Below are 16,086 nucleotides of genomic sequence, written 5' to 3'. Positions count from 1 at the left end.
GAGCCTGATGTGGGACTCGATCCTGGGACTCCAGGATTATGACCTGAGCCGAAGGTCGTCGCTTAACCAGCTGAGCCACCCAGGTGCCCTCCCTGAAATGATCTTTAAGAGTGGTTCTACTGTAGGTCCTTGGTAAACTAGAAATGCTTAGCAATTCCTTGGCATGCTGAGTTGTTGTTGTTGTTGTTTTTCCTCTCTTAAATACAGGAAATCCACTGGACTTAACTTTTCCCCTTCACCAGCTAACATAAAAGATATAAAATCACTATCTTCCCTTAGTTGCCATAGTGCACGGTTGTTTTTGGCTGTTTGTCATCTGGTCTCCATTTCTAATAATGCCCAAGTCCTTTTCCCCACTGAGTGTGATTTGACTGGGAAGGGGGCCTCTCACACTGTGGGCTAAAGAGGAAAAGTAGCCACCGGCCCCATGTGACTATTGAACATTTGAAATGTAGCTGAAGAACTGAATTATTTACTTCATTTTAATTAATTTATTTATTTTTTCATTGAGGTATAATTGTCATATAATATTTAAGGTGTACAACATAGTGATTTGACATTTGTATACATTGTGAAATGGTCAGCATAGTACATCTAGTTACCGTCTGTCACCATAGGAAGTTAATACAATACTATTGACTATATTCCCCAGACTGTATATTAGATCCCCATGACTTATTTATCACTGGAAGTTTGTACTTCTTATTCCACTCCCCTCTGGCAACCACCAGTCCACCCCCTGTATCTATGAGTCTGAGATTTGTTTCTTTTGTTTTTTAGGTTCCACATATAAGTGAAATCATACACTATTTATCTCTCTCTGACTTATTTCACTTAGCACAATGCCCCCTAGGTCCATGTTGTCACAAATGGCAAGATTTCCTTCTTTCTTATGGCTGAGTACTATTCCACTGTGTATCTATACCACACCTTTATCCATTTATCCATCAGTGGGCACTTAGGTTGCTTCCATATCTTGGCTCTTGTAAATAATGCTGCAATGAACATAGGGGTGCATGTATCTTTTCCAATTAGTGTTTTTGTTTTCTTTGGGTAAATACTCAGTAGTGAAATTACTGGATCTTATGGTATGTCTACTTTTAATTTTTTGAGGAACCTCCATACTGTTTTCCACAGTGGCTGCACCAATTTACATTCCCGCCAGCAGTGCACAATGATTTCCTTTTCTCCACATCCTCGCCAACACTTGTTGTTTCTTGTCTTTTTCATTTTAGCCATTCTGACAGGTGTAAGGTTATATCTCACTATGGTTTTGATTTTGCATTTTCCTGATGATGAGTGATATTGAGCATCTTTTCATGTGCCTATTGGCTATCTGTGTCTTTTTTGGAAAAATGCTCACGTCCAATGCCCATTTGTAAAGTGATTGTTTTTTTGTTATTGAGTTGTGTGTGTTCTTATATATTTCGGATATTAACACCTTATTGGATATATGATTTGCAAATATCTTCTCCCATTCAGTAGGTTGCCTTTTTGTGTTGTTGATTGTTTCCTTTGTTATGCAGAAGCTTTTTAGTTTGATATAGTCCTAGTAGGTTATTTTTGCTTTTATTTCCCTGGCCTTTGGAGTTAGATCCAAAAAAATATCGCTCAGACCAATGTCAAGGAGCTTACTGCCTATGTTTTCATGTAGGTTTCAGGTCTTACGTTCAAATTTTTAATCCATTTTGAGTTAATTTTTGTGTATGGTATAGGACAGTAGTCTAGTTTCATTCTTTTGATATGGCTGTCCAGTTTTCCCAGCACCATTGATTGAAGAGAGTGTTTTATCCCCATTGTATATTCTTGCCTCCTTTGTTGTAAACTAATTGACCATATATACAGGGATTATTTCTGGGCTCTCTATTTTGTTCCATTGATCTATGTTGCTGGTTTTTTATGCCATACTGTTTTGATTACTATAGCTTTGTAGTAGAGTTTGGAATCAGGAAGCACGATACCTTCAGTTTTATTCTTCTTTGTTTTGGCCATTTGGGATCTTTTGTGGTTCCATAAAAATGGCAGAATTATTCACTCTAGGTCTGTGAAAATGCCACTGGAATTTTGATAGGGATTGCATTGAATCTGTAGATTGCTTTGAGTAGTATAGATATTTTAACAATTTTAATTCTGCCAATCCACAAGCTTGGAATATCTTTCCATTTGTTTGTGTCGACTTCAATTTCTTTCATCAGTATTTTATAGTTTTCAGAGTACAGGTCTTTCACCTCCTTGGTTATGTTTATTCCTAAGCAATTATTTTTGGTGCAGTTGTAAGTGGGATTGTTTTCTTAATTTCTTTTTCTTCTACTTCATTATTAGTGTATACAAATGCAATGGATTTCTGTATATTGATTTTTGTATCCTGCGACCTTACTGAATTCATTTACCATTTCTACTAGTTTTTTGGTGGAGGCTTTTAGGGTTTTCTATAAATAATGTCATCTGCAAATAGTGAAAGTTCTACTTCTTCCTTACCAATTTGGATGCCTTTTATTTCTTTTTATTGTCTGAAGCTAGGACTTCTAGTACTAAGTTGAATAAAAGTTATGAGAGTGGACATCCTTGTCTTGTTCCTGATCTTAGGAGAAAAGCTCTCAAGTTCTTCACCATTGAGTATGTTTGCTGTGGGTTTTTCATATATGGCCTTTATTATGTTGACATATATTCCCTCTAAACCTATTTTGTTGAGAGCTTTTATCATGAATGGATGTTGTACTTTGTCAAATGCTTTTTTTACACTTGAAATGATCATATGGTTTTTATCCTTTTTCTTGTTGATATGATGTATCACACTGATTTGCGAATATTGAGCCGTGCTTGCATCCCAGGAATAAAGCCGACTTGATTGTGGTGAATGCTTTTTTTAATGTATTGTTGGATTCTGTTAGCTAATATTTTGTTGAGGATTTTTGCATGTGTTCATCAGAGATATTGGCCTGTATTTCACCTTTTGTGGGTGTCTTTATCTGGTTTTGGTGTCAGGGTAATGCTGGCCTCATAGAATGCATTTGGAAAGGTTCCTTCCTCTTCTATTTTTTGGAATAATTTGAGAAGAAAAGGTATTAACTCTTCTTTAAATGTTTGGTAGAATTCCCCTGTGAAGCCATCTGATTCTGGACTTGGATTTGTTAGGAGTTTTTTGATGACTGATTCAATTTCATAGCTAGTAATCTGTCCAAATTTTCTATGTCTTCCTGATTCAGGTTTGGAAAGTGATATATTTCTAGGAATCTACCCATTTCTTCTAGGTTGTCCAGTCTGTTGGTGTACAGTATTTCATATTGTCCTAGAATCCTTTGTAATTCTGTGGTGCTGGTTGTTATTTCTCCTCCTTCATTTCTCATTTTATTTATTTGAGTCCTCTCATTTTTTTGGTGAGCCTGGCTAAAGGTTTATGAATTCATTGATCTTTTCAAAGAACTAGTTCCTGGTTTCATTGTTCTGTTCTTTTTTTAATCTCTAGTTCACCTACTTCTGTTTTAATCTTTATTATTTCCTTCCTTCTACTGGGTTTTGCGCATTGTTCTTTTTCTAGCTCCTTTAGGTGTAGGTTAGGTTGTTTATTTGAGATTTTTCTTGCTTTTTGAGTTAGGCCTGTATTGCTATAACCTTGGACTGTTGTGTTTTCATTTTCATTTGTCTCCTTGTATTTTTTTATTTCCTCTTTGATTTCTTGGTTGACCCATTCCTTGTTTCATAGCATGTTTTCACCTCCACTTACTTGTGTTCTTCCCGATTTTTTCTTGTGATTGATTTCCAGTTTCATACTATCGTGGTCAGAAAAGATTCATGAGGGGCACCTGGGTGGCTCAGTCCTTATGCGTCTGCCTTCGGCTCGGGTCATGATCCCAGGGTCCCGGGATCAAGCCCCGCATTGGCTCTCTGCTCAGCAGGAAGCCTGCTTCTCCCTCTCCCACTCCCCCTGCTTGTGTTCCCTCTCTCGCTGTCTCTCTTTCTGTCAAATAAAAAAATAAAATCTTAAAAAAAAAGATGCATGATGTGATTTCAGTCTTTTTGAATTTATTGAGACTTATTTTTGTGGCAGAAGGTTCAGCTGTTGTGAATACAGTCAAACTGGAATATGTGGCTATCTTCCCCTCTCTCCAAGGCAGGGGTCACTTTGGAATGTTGCTGGTCTCTTCCAGAGCTGCTTGAAGGATGAGACACAACAGACACAACTTTGGAGGGACTCCTGCCTAGTTGGGGGGAAGATTGGATGGGGCCGATCTGCAGGGGCAGGTTGCACGGTGTTAGTAAGGCAGGTAGGGAGTGTTCGTGCTGGTTCTTACAGATGTCCAGCTATCTAGGCTTGGGGAGGAGGTAGGGCAGAGAAATGTCACCAGCTCTTTTGTTTATAGAGAAGTCTCCTAAAGATCCCTGCCCCTCCAGCACCAGTTCTGAGATAAGTAAATAAATCTCTTTTGTGAATACCCCAGGTGTTTTTCAAACTACTGCTTCTATGCTGTATCTTGGTAGGTTGTTTGTTATGCAGTTTCTTTAAGGTGGGGGGGTCAGTTTCCTATTGCCCACTGGCTCTGCCAGAGGCAAGTTCACTGATTTTTAAAGTACCTGGAGTTAAGCCCTGCTGGTTGTAAAACAAAACAAAAACAAAAACAAAACCCTTAAGTCTCACTGGTTTTCAAAGCCAAATACTATGGGGACTTACCTTCTCAATGCAGGTCCTCTTGGCCTGTGGTGCCTGAGGTGGGGTCTGCTTCTCTCCCTGCTCTGTGCTTGTGGTGTCTATTCCTCCTGTTTGGGGCTATTCTTGCTGGGAGTTTGGTTTCTGACCACATCCACACCCCTCCTTTTCGATATGGCCTCCTTTCTATGATTAGCTATGGAAAGTCTGTTCTGGCAGTCTTTTGGTCATTTTCTAGGCTGAGTGTACTGATGTGGCTGTTATCTAGACGTGTCTGTGGGAAGAGGGGAGCTTAGCATCCTCCTACTCTGCCATCTTCTCAGCAACGGTTTAAGTAATTATCGTTCGGTATGTACTACTGTCATTTTATTAATTGTTTTCTGGCTATTTTTGTAGTTTTCCCCTCATTCCTTTCTTTTCCTTTTTCTCTTTCCTCTTGTGGTTTGATGACTTTCTTTAGTGTTCTGTTTAGATTCCTTTCTCATTTTCTTTTGTGTATCTGTGATAGGTTTTTGCTTTGTGATTACCATGAGGTTCACGTATATCATCCTATGTACATAATGGTCTGTTTTAAGGTATGGTAACATATTTGAACACACCCAAAAAACTCTACATTTTTACTCCCCTCCCCCAAATTTTATGTTTCGATATCACTTTTTTTTTTAAAGATTTTATTTATTTATTTGACAGAGAGAGACACAGCGAGAGCAGGAACACAAGCATGGGGAGTGGGAGAGGGAGAAGCAGGTTTCCTGCCAAGCAGAGAGCCCAATGCGAGGCTCCATCCCAGGACCCTGGGATCATGACCTGAGCCGAAAGCAGACACTTAACGACTGAGCCACCCAGGCGCCCATTTTGATATACTTTTTACATCCTTTTAAATGTATCCCTTAAGTAATTACTGTAATTTTAGTTGATTTAATTATTTTTGTCTTTTAACATATTTGTAGCTTTATAAGTGATTAACCCACTATCTTTACTATTTACCTTTGCCAGTGAGATTTTTATCTTAATGTTTTCTTGTTATTAAATAGTGCCATTTCTTTTCAGCTTAAAGAAATCCCTTTAATATTTCTTGTAAGGTTGGTTTAGTAGTGATGAATCTTTTATTTTTTTTAAAGATTTTATTTATTTATTTATTTTAGAAGTGGGGAGCAGGAGAGGGAGAATCTCGAGCAGACTTGGCACTGAGCACGGAGCCTGACGCAGGACTCACTCAATCTCATGACCCTGAGATTATGACCTGAGCCTAAATCAAGAGTCTGACACTTAACCGACTGAGCCACCTAGGTGCCCCATATTTTTTGTTTTTCTGGAAAACTCTTGATTTCTCCTTGAAGTCTAAATGATAACCTTGCTGGGTAGAGTATTCTGGATTGTACAGTTTTTCCTTTAGTACTTTGACTGTCATGCCACTTTCTTCTCGCTTGCAAAGTTTCTGCTGAGAAATCTGCTCATACCTTATAGGGTTTTCTTTGTATGTAAAAAAAAGTTTTGCTGCTTTAATTTTTGACATTTTAATTATACCTTTTTAAAAAATTTTTTATTTGAGAGAAAACAAGCAGTGGGGAGGGGCAGAGGGAGGGAAAGAGAGAGAGAGAGAGAGGGAAGCAGACTCCCTGCTGAGCAGGAAGCCCAGTGCGGGGCTTGATCCCAGGACCCAGAGATCATGACTGGAGCCGAAGGCAGACCCTTAACCAACTGAGCCACCCAGGCACCCCGAATGTGTCTTATTTTTAATTATAATGTGGCTCTCTTTGGGTTCATCTTATTTGGAATTCTCTGGGCTTCCTAGACCTGGTTGTCTGTTTCCTTCCCTAAGTTAGGGAAGTTTTCATACATTATTTCTTTAAATAGTTTTCTGCCCCTTTTTCTCTCTCCTCCTTCTGGAACGCCTGTAATGTGCATGTTATTTTCCTTAATGTTTTTCCACAGATCCCTTAAATTATCTTCACTTTTTAAAAAATTCTTTTTTCACAGGGCACCTGGGTGGCACAGTGGGTTAAGCATCCAACTCTTGGTTTTAGCTCAGGTTGTAACCTCAGGGTCATGAGATTGAGCCCTGCTCTGTGCTCAGTGAGGAATCTGCTGGGGATGTTCTCTCCCTCCACCCTTCCCCACTGTACTCATGCATTCTCTTTCTCTCTAAAATAAATAATCCTTTAAAAAATTTGAAAATTCTTTTTTTCTTTTTGCTGCTGTTTAGTGTGAGTTACACTGCTTTCTTTTCCCTTTTGCTGATCCATTCTTCTACTTCATCTAGTCTGCTGTTCAACCCCTCCAGTGTAAATACACTGTTCAATTATTGTACTTTTCAGCTCTGTGACTTCTGTTTAGTACTTATATTTTCTATCTTTTTGTTGAAGTTCTCATTTGTGTTCATCCATTATTCTCCTGAGTTGGGTGAGCATCTTTATGACCTTTACTTTGAATTCTTTTTAGGTAGATTACTTATCTCCATATCATTAAGGTCTTTTTCTGAGATTTTTGTCTTTCTCTTTTCTCTGAAACATATCTGTTTCCTCATTTTGTTTGACTCTCCGTGTTTGTTTCTATGTATTAGTCAAAACAGCTACTTCTCTCAGTCTTGATGGAGGGCCCTTGTGTGATGATTATCCTTCTTGTTCAACCTTGTTCAAGCTCCTGGTTGTCTCTTGAACCTATGTAATTGTCTAAACCACCTATTTATTCTTGATATGTGCGTATTATTGAGAGTATGCCAAGACCTGTCAGTGATCCAAGAAAAGGAATCTTAGCACCCAGTTTTAGGCTGATCAGAAGCCAGACCTCAGACAGCAGCTTTTAAAATATACAAATATGTAGAGTCTTCTGGGGCAATTGTAATTCCTGTTCGCCTCCAGACTAAGATCCAAAAGTGTCTCTAGGGCAACAGTTGCAAAAAACTGGGGCTTCAGACAAGTGTATAATCTCCTTTCTGAGAACTCTCACCTGCTGTAGCAAGGCCGAGGGCTGTGCAAGGATGGTATCTCCCTGATAGTGCCTTCTTACCCTCCAGATGTATGGGAATCCTTCAGCCTGTGCCTGAGGCTGAAGCTCTAGACTAAGTAAATAGACCTTTTTTTTTTCTAAAGATTTTATTTATTTTTTGATAGAGAGAGAGACACAGTGAGAGAGGGAACACAAGCAGGGGGAGTGGGAGAGGGAGAAGCAGGCTTCCTGCTGAGCAGGGAGCCCAATGCGGGGCTCGATCCCAGGACCCTGGGACCATGACATGAACCAACGGCAGATGCTTAATGACTGAGCCACCCAGGCGCCCTGTAAATAGGCCTTTTTTATAGGAAGACTGGAGTTGTGTTTCAGTTTGCTGTCTGTGCAGTGCCCGGGGTTGGTGGACTGCCAACAACTGTCTTTCTAATAGTCCTGTGGAGCTCCAGGATACCAGCCATCTCGGCCACCAGGGTCACGCAATCAAGGGGCATCCCCTTATGTGGTTTTCATAAGCCTGCAGGCTTTAGTGAGGCAGCTGGAGAATGTAGGGGATGGGCCATACTTGCTGGCTTCAGAAATGCAGAGGGAAAATACCTTTACTGTGTGTCACCCTGGGTTTCAGCAGTGTAGCAGGAGAGTGCCTTGTCTGTACATTTGTGCCAACTTTAGGCTGGGAGTGGGAGACCATTGCAACTGCTGGCACTCTCTGGCATCAGCAGTGCCAGGACCCTCCAGGCATCCTCCAGCCAATGCCTCCACACTAGCATGCGAATCTCCTCACACATTTGTCTAGGTGCTTTTCAGCTGCTGGTTTTTTTCACTGGGTCTAGAGTGAGTGAAGCTGCCTATCAGCCCTCTAAAAGGGGAATCTCAATTTCCTCTAGCACTTTGGGACCCCAAGAAATCAGTCCCATTGGCTTTCCAAGCCAGATGTTCTGGGGTCTCAACTTTCTGGGGTGCCCAATGTGGGGCACCAACCCCTCACTCCTCCAGATCCCACCCTTTTGTGGGTCACCACACTGGGGGGCGGTTTTTTGTTTTTGTTTTGTTTTCCAACCATGCCTCTGCTTCTCTTACTCATCTTGATGTGGTCCTTCTATTCTTTGTTGTAGACAGCAGTTCATCTATTTTTTCAGATCTTTCTCAGAAGGAAATGATTCATATGTAGCTGTGGATTTGGTGTGTCCATGTGAGGAGGTGAGTTCAGGATCTTCCTATGCTGCCATCTTGGACCTCCCTCTAACTTATTTAAAAACTGATGCTCAATTCAGTTTTTGAAAAATTTTAAATATGTTTGGTACAATTTAAATATGTGAAAATACTTTTTTAACTGTAAAACTATAAACTTTTGGAAATTTACATACAATTAACTTTTCATGTACTTCCACTGAAAATTTAGCCTCCAAATTGAGATGTGTTGTAAATTTAAAATATACTCTAGAGATTTCGGGGGGAAAAGCATAAAATATCTTGATAATTTTTTTATGTTGATTATATGTTGAAATGGTAATATGTGGATATATTAGGGTAAACAAAGTATATTGTTAAAATTAACTTCACATGTTGCTTTTTACTTTTTTTAATGTGGCATCAGAAAATTTAAAATTAATTACACATGGGGCTTGAATTATGTTTCCCTTCTCTCTTCCTTTTCGAGGACAGGCTGGGGTGGAAGTATAACCTGAGTTTGGCCAACCAAATGCTCCTCGGAGCCCAAGCACGCATGGCAAGGACAGAGAAACGGTGGGCAGGCTGGAGGAAGGTAAAGCCATGGCAGGGGTTGCTTCTCCTACCTGTGTCTTGGCGAGATCCTCAGACTTCTTAGTCTTCCATGCCCACACCCACCTAACAAATTCCCTTTTGCTCGCGTTAGCCAGTTTCTTTCTGGTGTTTACAGCCAAACACCCTAACAGACCTGATCAGGAAGTGAGTCTCTACCCTCAACCCCTTGTCTCACAAAAATCCCTGGTATACCTTGTTACCACTGAAGTCACACAGTCGCTGGGGTGGCTGAGTTTCTCTCAAGCTCCTCAGGGGATTCTGATGCTCAGCTAGGGTTGAGAAGCTTAGCTTTAGATCTTTTAAGCATCCGTATGGCCGGTGAGCAAACATGAGCCTATGCTATCACACTTCTGATATAGAGGTTAAACAAACTTCCTGGGATCCCTGCTCTCCTGCAGCTGGAAGAATTCCATGCATTCAACAAATATTTATTGAGGCTCTATTATGTATGCTTCAAGCACTGTCCTATATACCAAGGGTAGAACAGTGAGCAAAACAAAAATCTCTCTCAGCTAAAGCATAATTTTTAGTGGGGGAAAAGGCGCAATAAGCCAAATAAAAAAAAAAAAAAGATATATAGTATGTTACATGGTGACAGTTCTAAGAACAAAACCAAACCGAGGATGGGGGTAAGCTGAGAGAGAGAGAGAGAGTTGGAAGGGCATAGAAATTTTCATGGGATGATCACAGAAGGAAAACCTAGAATGTCACATTTTCAGGAAGGGAGGAAGCCTTGAGAATATGGGGTGGGGAAAGAGTTTTCTAGGCAAACAGAAAAGCAAGTGCAGAGAGCTTGAGGTAGGACCTTGGACTTGAAGTTGGCATAAAGTTCCTTGATTAGTCCACTCCTAACTTGTGAGGGTGAAGGCTGCTCAGGGCTTCTGCATGCTGGAAGCTGCCACTGAGGAGAAGTGTTGGGCAGGACTAGATGGTCCTGAAGGGTGAAAGGAGGGGGATGGTGGGGTCAGAGTTCTGTGCTTGGAGCTGGGGAGACTGTTGCCTTAATGACTTCTTCAGCCTTGTATAGCTTGGTGTGTCATTTTGGAATTTGTGTTCACTCCTTGTCAACTTAAAGAATCTCAAGAGGATTAGGAAATGGAGTCAGTAGCTTCTAGACCAGATACCACCTGTGGCCAGAGCCCTGCCCTACTATACCCAGAGTACTCCTTGCTAAAGAGGGAATCTCAGACTCTCATTGAAGGTGCTATGCATGTTTTCAACCAGGTGACTGGGAGCTAGGGTCTTCTTTGATCCCTAGCCAGGAACACCTTATTTCTAGGGTACCATCTAATCCTGGCCAGCACACGGAGATGGGGACTTGAGGCCCACCCCTGGACTGAGCATATGTGCTTAGGGACAGATAGCCTGTTAATAGTTTTGTTTTGATTTCTTTTTTCCCTTAATGCATACAAAGAATCAAAAGTAAAATTAGAGTAGCCTAATTTCCCAGGAGTAGGTAGGGAACTTTCCTTCCTACACAGGGAGAAAAGTTTTGAATGGAGAGTCTCAGCCTGCTGGGATGAGGAAACCCAGGAAGCCTCTCTTGCACATTCCATCCTCATGAGAAGACCCTATTTTTTTTTTAATTTTTTTATTGTTATGTTAATCACCATATATTACATAATTTGTTTTGGTGTACTGTTCCATGATTCATTGTTTGTTCATAACACCCAGTGCTCCATGCAGAATGTGCCCTCCTCAATACCCATCACCAGGCTAACCCATCCCCCCACTCTCCTCCCCTCCAGAAACCTCAGTTTGTTTTTCAGAGTCCATCATCTCTCCTGGTTCGTCTCCCCCTCTGACTTACTCCCCTTCATTCTTCCTCTCCTGCTATCTTCTTCTTTTTCCTTTTTCTTAAAATATGTTGCGTTATTTGTTTCAGAAGTACAGATCTGTGATTCAACAGTCTTACACAATTCACAGCGCTCACCGTAGCACATATCTTCCCCAATGTCCATCACCCAGCCACCCCATCCCTCCCACCCCCGACCACTCCAGCAACCCTCAGTTTGTTCCTGAGATTAAGAATTCCTCATATCAGTGAGGTCATATAATACATGTCTTTCTCTGATTGACTTATTTCACTCAGCATAACAGCCTCCAGTTCCATCCACGTCGTTGCAAATGGCAAGATCTCATTCCTTTTGATGGCTGCATAATATGCCATTGTGTATATATACCACATCTTCTTTATCCATTCATCCGTCGATGGACATGAGAAGACCCTATTTTAATAAGAAACAAATACTTCTAATTTAAGAAAAAAAAGTCTGGGATACTGGAGAAACAGCAGAAGACCAATGTGGTTGACTGGGGTAAGGAAAAAGAATGGTAGAAACTGAAGTCAGAGGTAAGGCGTTGGGTGAAAGAGGCATCTGCAATCTCCACCTTCACCCATTTTGAAAAAGTGAAACAGTTTTCCCTGGGGTCGTGGCAGCCATCAGCCCAGCAGGGAAGGAGTGCTGCTGAAGTGCTATCCTGAGGGAGAGGCAGCACTCCAGGATAATCACTCTTTGTTCACACGTTTTCGGTGAAGATAAGGCAGAGACAAGCCCTTGTTTCGCAGAGCTTATCACACCACACACTTACACTAGAATGTGTGTGGATTTTCTTCATGATAAACACATAATGAGAGATACTTAAAAAAAGAGAAAGAAAAATATTGAGGTGGGGTCACAAACCCTAAATGCTCTTTGTCCTGAATTAAGTGAGGACATTTCCCAGAATCCTGTTTATTTGGAAACTTGGAAATTCTAGCAATCACCAACAGTGGTTTTATTTTTCTTAGGAGTCCTGACCTCCCTTTGTATGGAGAGCTGGTCACAGCACTCTGGCTGATTAGATTGGATTGGAAAGCAGGAAAATTTCAAAAGTGTGTGCATTCCCCTGGATTGTTAAATACTCATCAAACATTTCATCACCTGGTTTGCTCAAACTGCTGTGCACCTATCCAAGTCCTCTCCGGCTACGTGTAACCCATTCTAGGTCTGTGTTCATGCGCCAGAGCTTAAGCTTCTGCTCTGATCCATCTGAGGGCCTATATGTAAATCCTTTGCCCCCTCACCAATTGCATATCAGGGGTCATCCATGCCCATCCATCCCATCCATCCCATCCATCCATCCTTTTTTTGAGTGCTTACTAGAGGCCAGGCATGGTTCCAAGCACTGAGGAGAACCCCAGTACACAAAATAGGTGAAATAAGTGACTACAGGAAGGGAAAAGTGGTGTTTACATGATATTGAGCAGACCATAAATACGTAGATATGAAATATGCCAGGTGTTAAGTACTGTGAGAAGAGAATGGCAGATACAGAGGTGGAGAATGACAGAGCATGTGGTGCTAATTTAGAGCAAGTAGTCAAGAAAGGAGTCTTTGCTAAGGTGACTTGTGAGCAGGCATCTGGAAATCTCAGGTTAGATCTTTTCAAGCAGAGAAAACAGTATATAGAAGCAAGCCTCAGAGGCCTGGCTGGGGTTGCATGTTGGAACAGCGGACAGGAAGCCATAATGAAGGGAGGGAGCCAGGGGATGAGCTCAGACAGTGTCAGGGGACAAGCTCAGATGGAACCTTGTTGGCCATGACAAGGACTCTGGATTTTATTCTAAATGAGATGCAAAGCCACTGGGACATTTTGAGAGGGTCACGCTGACTGCTGTGAGAACAATCTAGAAGCCCATTTGGACTACCATGGTAATTCAGGCAAAAGAAATGGTGGAAAAGACTTGCAGCAGACAAACACTGGCCCAAAGTGCTAACAGGAGGGCCCACTGATTGGTGTACCCCCTGTAGTCTGCTCCTTGGGGAGGGATCATCAAATGCCCATGAAAGAAGCCTGGCCAAGGCTACCTGGCTTGATTGAAAGAAGGCATTTGTCCATAGCAGACATTTTCTTAAATACATTTCACCTTATAATATCATTTACTTAAGACCTTTACTAATTTAAATCCCTTCAGAAGCCTGGGTAAAAAGTGCCTTCCTTCTGAACTTCCCAGAATCTGTTGTATCTTAATTCACGAAACGCTGAGAAAAGTTTTTTTTTTCTTTTTGCAAGCCTTATGCAACTTTTCTATTAAAATACTTAAATGCTGGGGTGCCTGGGTGGCTCAGTCGGTTAAGTGTCTGCCTTAGGCTCAGGTCATGATCTTAGAGTCCTGGGATCGGGCTCCCTGCTCAGTGGGGAGCCTGCTTCTCCCTCACCCTCTGCCCCTCCACACTGCTTGTGCTCTCTTTCTCTCAAATAAATCTTAAAAAAAAAAAACTTAAATGCTTACCCAAGGCAATCTAGACATTTAATACAATCCATATCAAAGTACCACCAGCATATTTTACAGAGCTAGAACAATCCTAAAATTTGTATGGAACCACAAAAGACCCCAAATAGCCAAAGCAATCTTGAAAAAGAAACATAAAGCTGGCGGCATCACAATCCTGGACTTCAAGCTCTATTACAAAGCTATAATCATCAAGACAGTATGGTACTGGCATAAAAACAGAAACATAGATCAGTGGAACAGAATAGAAAACCCAGAAATGAACCCACAACTCTATGGTCAATTAATCTTCAACAAAGCAGCAAGGAATATCCAATGGAAAAGACAGTCTCAGATGGTGTTGGGAAAACTGGACAGCAACATGCAGAAGAATGAAACTGGACCACTTGCTTATACCATACACAAAAATAAATTCAAAATGGATGAAAGACCTAAACGTGAGACAGGAAACCTTCTAAATCCTAGAGGAGAACACAGGCAGCAATCTCTTCGTCCTCGGCCATAACAACTTCTTACTAGACACGACTCCAGAGGCAAGGGAAACGAAAGCAAAAATCAGCTACTGGGACTTCATCAAGATAAAAAGCTTCTGCACAGCAAAGGAAACAACAAAACTAAAAGACAATCTATGGAATGGGAGAAGATATTTGCAAATGATATATTGGATAAATGGATAGCATCCAAAACCTATAAAGACTTATCAAACTCAACACCCAAAAAATAATCTAGTTAAGAAACAGGCAGAAGACATGAACAGACATTTTTCCAAAGAAGACACATGGCCAAGAGACACATGAAAAGTGTTCAACATCACTCGGCATCAGGGAAATCCAAATCAAAACCTCAATGAGACACCACCCCACACCAGTCAGAATGGCTAAAATCAACAACACAGTAAACAACAGATGTTGGCGGGGATGTGGAGAAAGGAGAACCCTCCTACACTGTTGGTGGGAATGCAAGCTGGTGCGGCCACTCTGGAAGACAGTATGGAGGTTCCTCAAAAAGTTAAAAATAGAGCTACCCTATGACCCAGCAACTGCACTACTAGGTATTTATCCAAAGGATACCAGATTCAAAGGGGCACACAAACCCTGATGTTTATAGTAGCATTATCAACATCAATCCAAATTATGGAAAGAGCCCAAATGTCTACCAACTGATGAATGGATAAAGAAGAAGTGGTATATGTATATAATGGAATACTACTCAGCCATCAAAAAGAATGAAATCTTGCCATTTGCAACGACACAGATGGATCTAGAGAGTGTTATGCTAAGCAAAACAAGTCAGAGAAAGATAAATACCATATGATTTCACTCATGTAGAATTTAAGAAACAACACAGATGAACATAGGGGAAGGGGGGAAAAAAAGAGGGCCGCAAACCATGAGACTCTTTAGGATAGAGAACAAACTGAGGATGATGGAGGGAGGTGGGTGGGGGATGGGATAACTGGGTGATGGGCATTAAGGAGGGCAGTTGTTGTGATGAGCACTGGGTGTTATATATAAATGATGAATCACTACATTCTACTCCTGAAACCAGTATTACACCATATGTTAACTAGATTTTTTTACTAACTAGAATTTATATGAAAACTTGAAATAAAAATAATAGAAAAAAATAATAAAATACTTAAATGCTGCCATGGACTTTGCTGCTTTTCAGGTACTCTGGTTCTCCTGGACAAAAAACGGGCATGCCTAGGACATGTAAGTAGACCACAGTTCGGGAAGAGCTAGGGTGATGCGGACCTGGGGAAGCCTCTGTAAATAATCACAGGTTGATGAGAAAATCTGCTCCTTCATGATTATACTTTCTGCTGTATGTTGCTAAGGTTAAAATATCAACTATCAAAGAGATCCTTAACTGGCTACACCGCGGGACAAGCACTGCCACAACTTCCATGACCGCTTTTGTCGGGAGCCTCCTGGGAACTTCCCTGCCAGGCTGTCACGGGGCCCGTCCTCCCTGCTGCTGACCAAATGCAAATCTTGGCGAGGTCTTGCTGGGTAAAGCAGTGCCTGGTGAGCTCTCCTTCTTCCTGCCCTCCTGCCGGGTGGTTATTATAGAGGGCAACTTGTCCTTTCGGAACCAGGGAGCATGGCAAACCTGGCTGACCGTTCCGGGTGTACTGCTGCACAGTGACTCCCAGAGACAGCCTGATGACATCCTAGAAATGGCTCTGAGCTCCCACACTTAGAGTCAGTCCATCTGTTCACCGTGGCTGAGGCAAAGCGTCCCTTGATCTTTTCATTCTTTGGAGGCTGGAATTTTCTTTTCAAAACAACCCATATTATTCTTTATAATGTCGTATCTAAATAAATGAAAGTTAGGGAAGAGAAGTGAATATCGGCCACATGGAATGACTTGCCTTAGGGATGGCTGTGTTTATGGCAGACATAAATAAAAATAGATGAAATAAGTCAGC

The 16,086-nt window shown here is 41.3% G+C and overlaps 1 long non-coding RNA gene across 1 annotated transcript; it reads left to right on the top strand.

The window, feature by feature from the left end:
* Positions 1–9,283: 9,283 nt before the first annotated feature.
* LOC114205627 (uncharacterized) lies at positions 9,284–15,668 on the top strand. The gene is made up of 3 exons (XR_003608431.2): positions 9,284–9,356; positions 15,324–15,367; positions 15,493–15,668. It is a non-coding gene; the product is annotated as an uncharacterized LOC114205627 (long non-coding RNA).
* The last annotated feature ends 418 nt before the right edge of the window (positions 15,669–16,086 follow it).

This window comes from Eumetopias jubatus, unplaced genomic scaffold (assembly GCF_037043125.1).
Source record: "Eumetopias jubatus isolate StellerSeaLion01/CBP00866 unplaced genomic scaffold, mEumJub1_p1.0 scaffold_1, whole genome shotgun sequence".
In the NCBI taxonomy this organism is placed as follows: Eukaryota; Metazoa; Chordata; class Mammalia; order Carnivora; family Otariidae; genus Eumetopias; species Eumetopias jubatus.
This window is presented reverse-complemented; position numbering and strand designations above follow the sequence as displayed.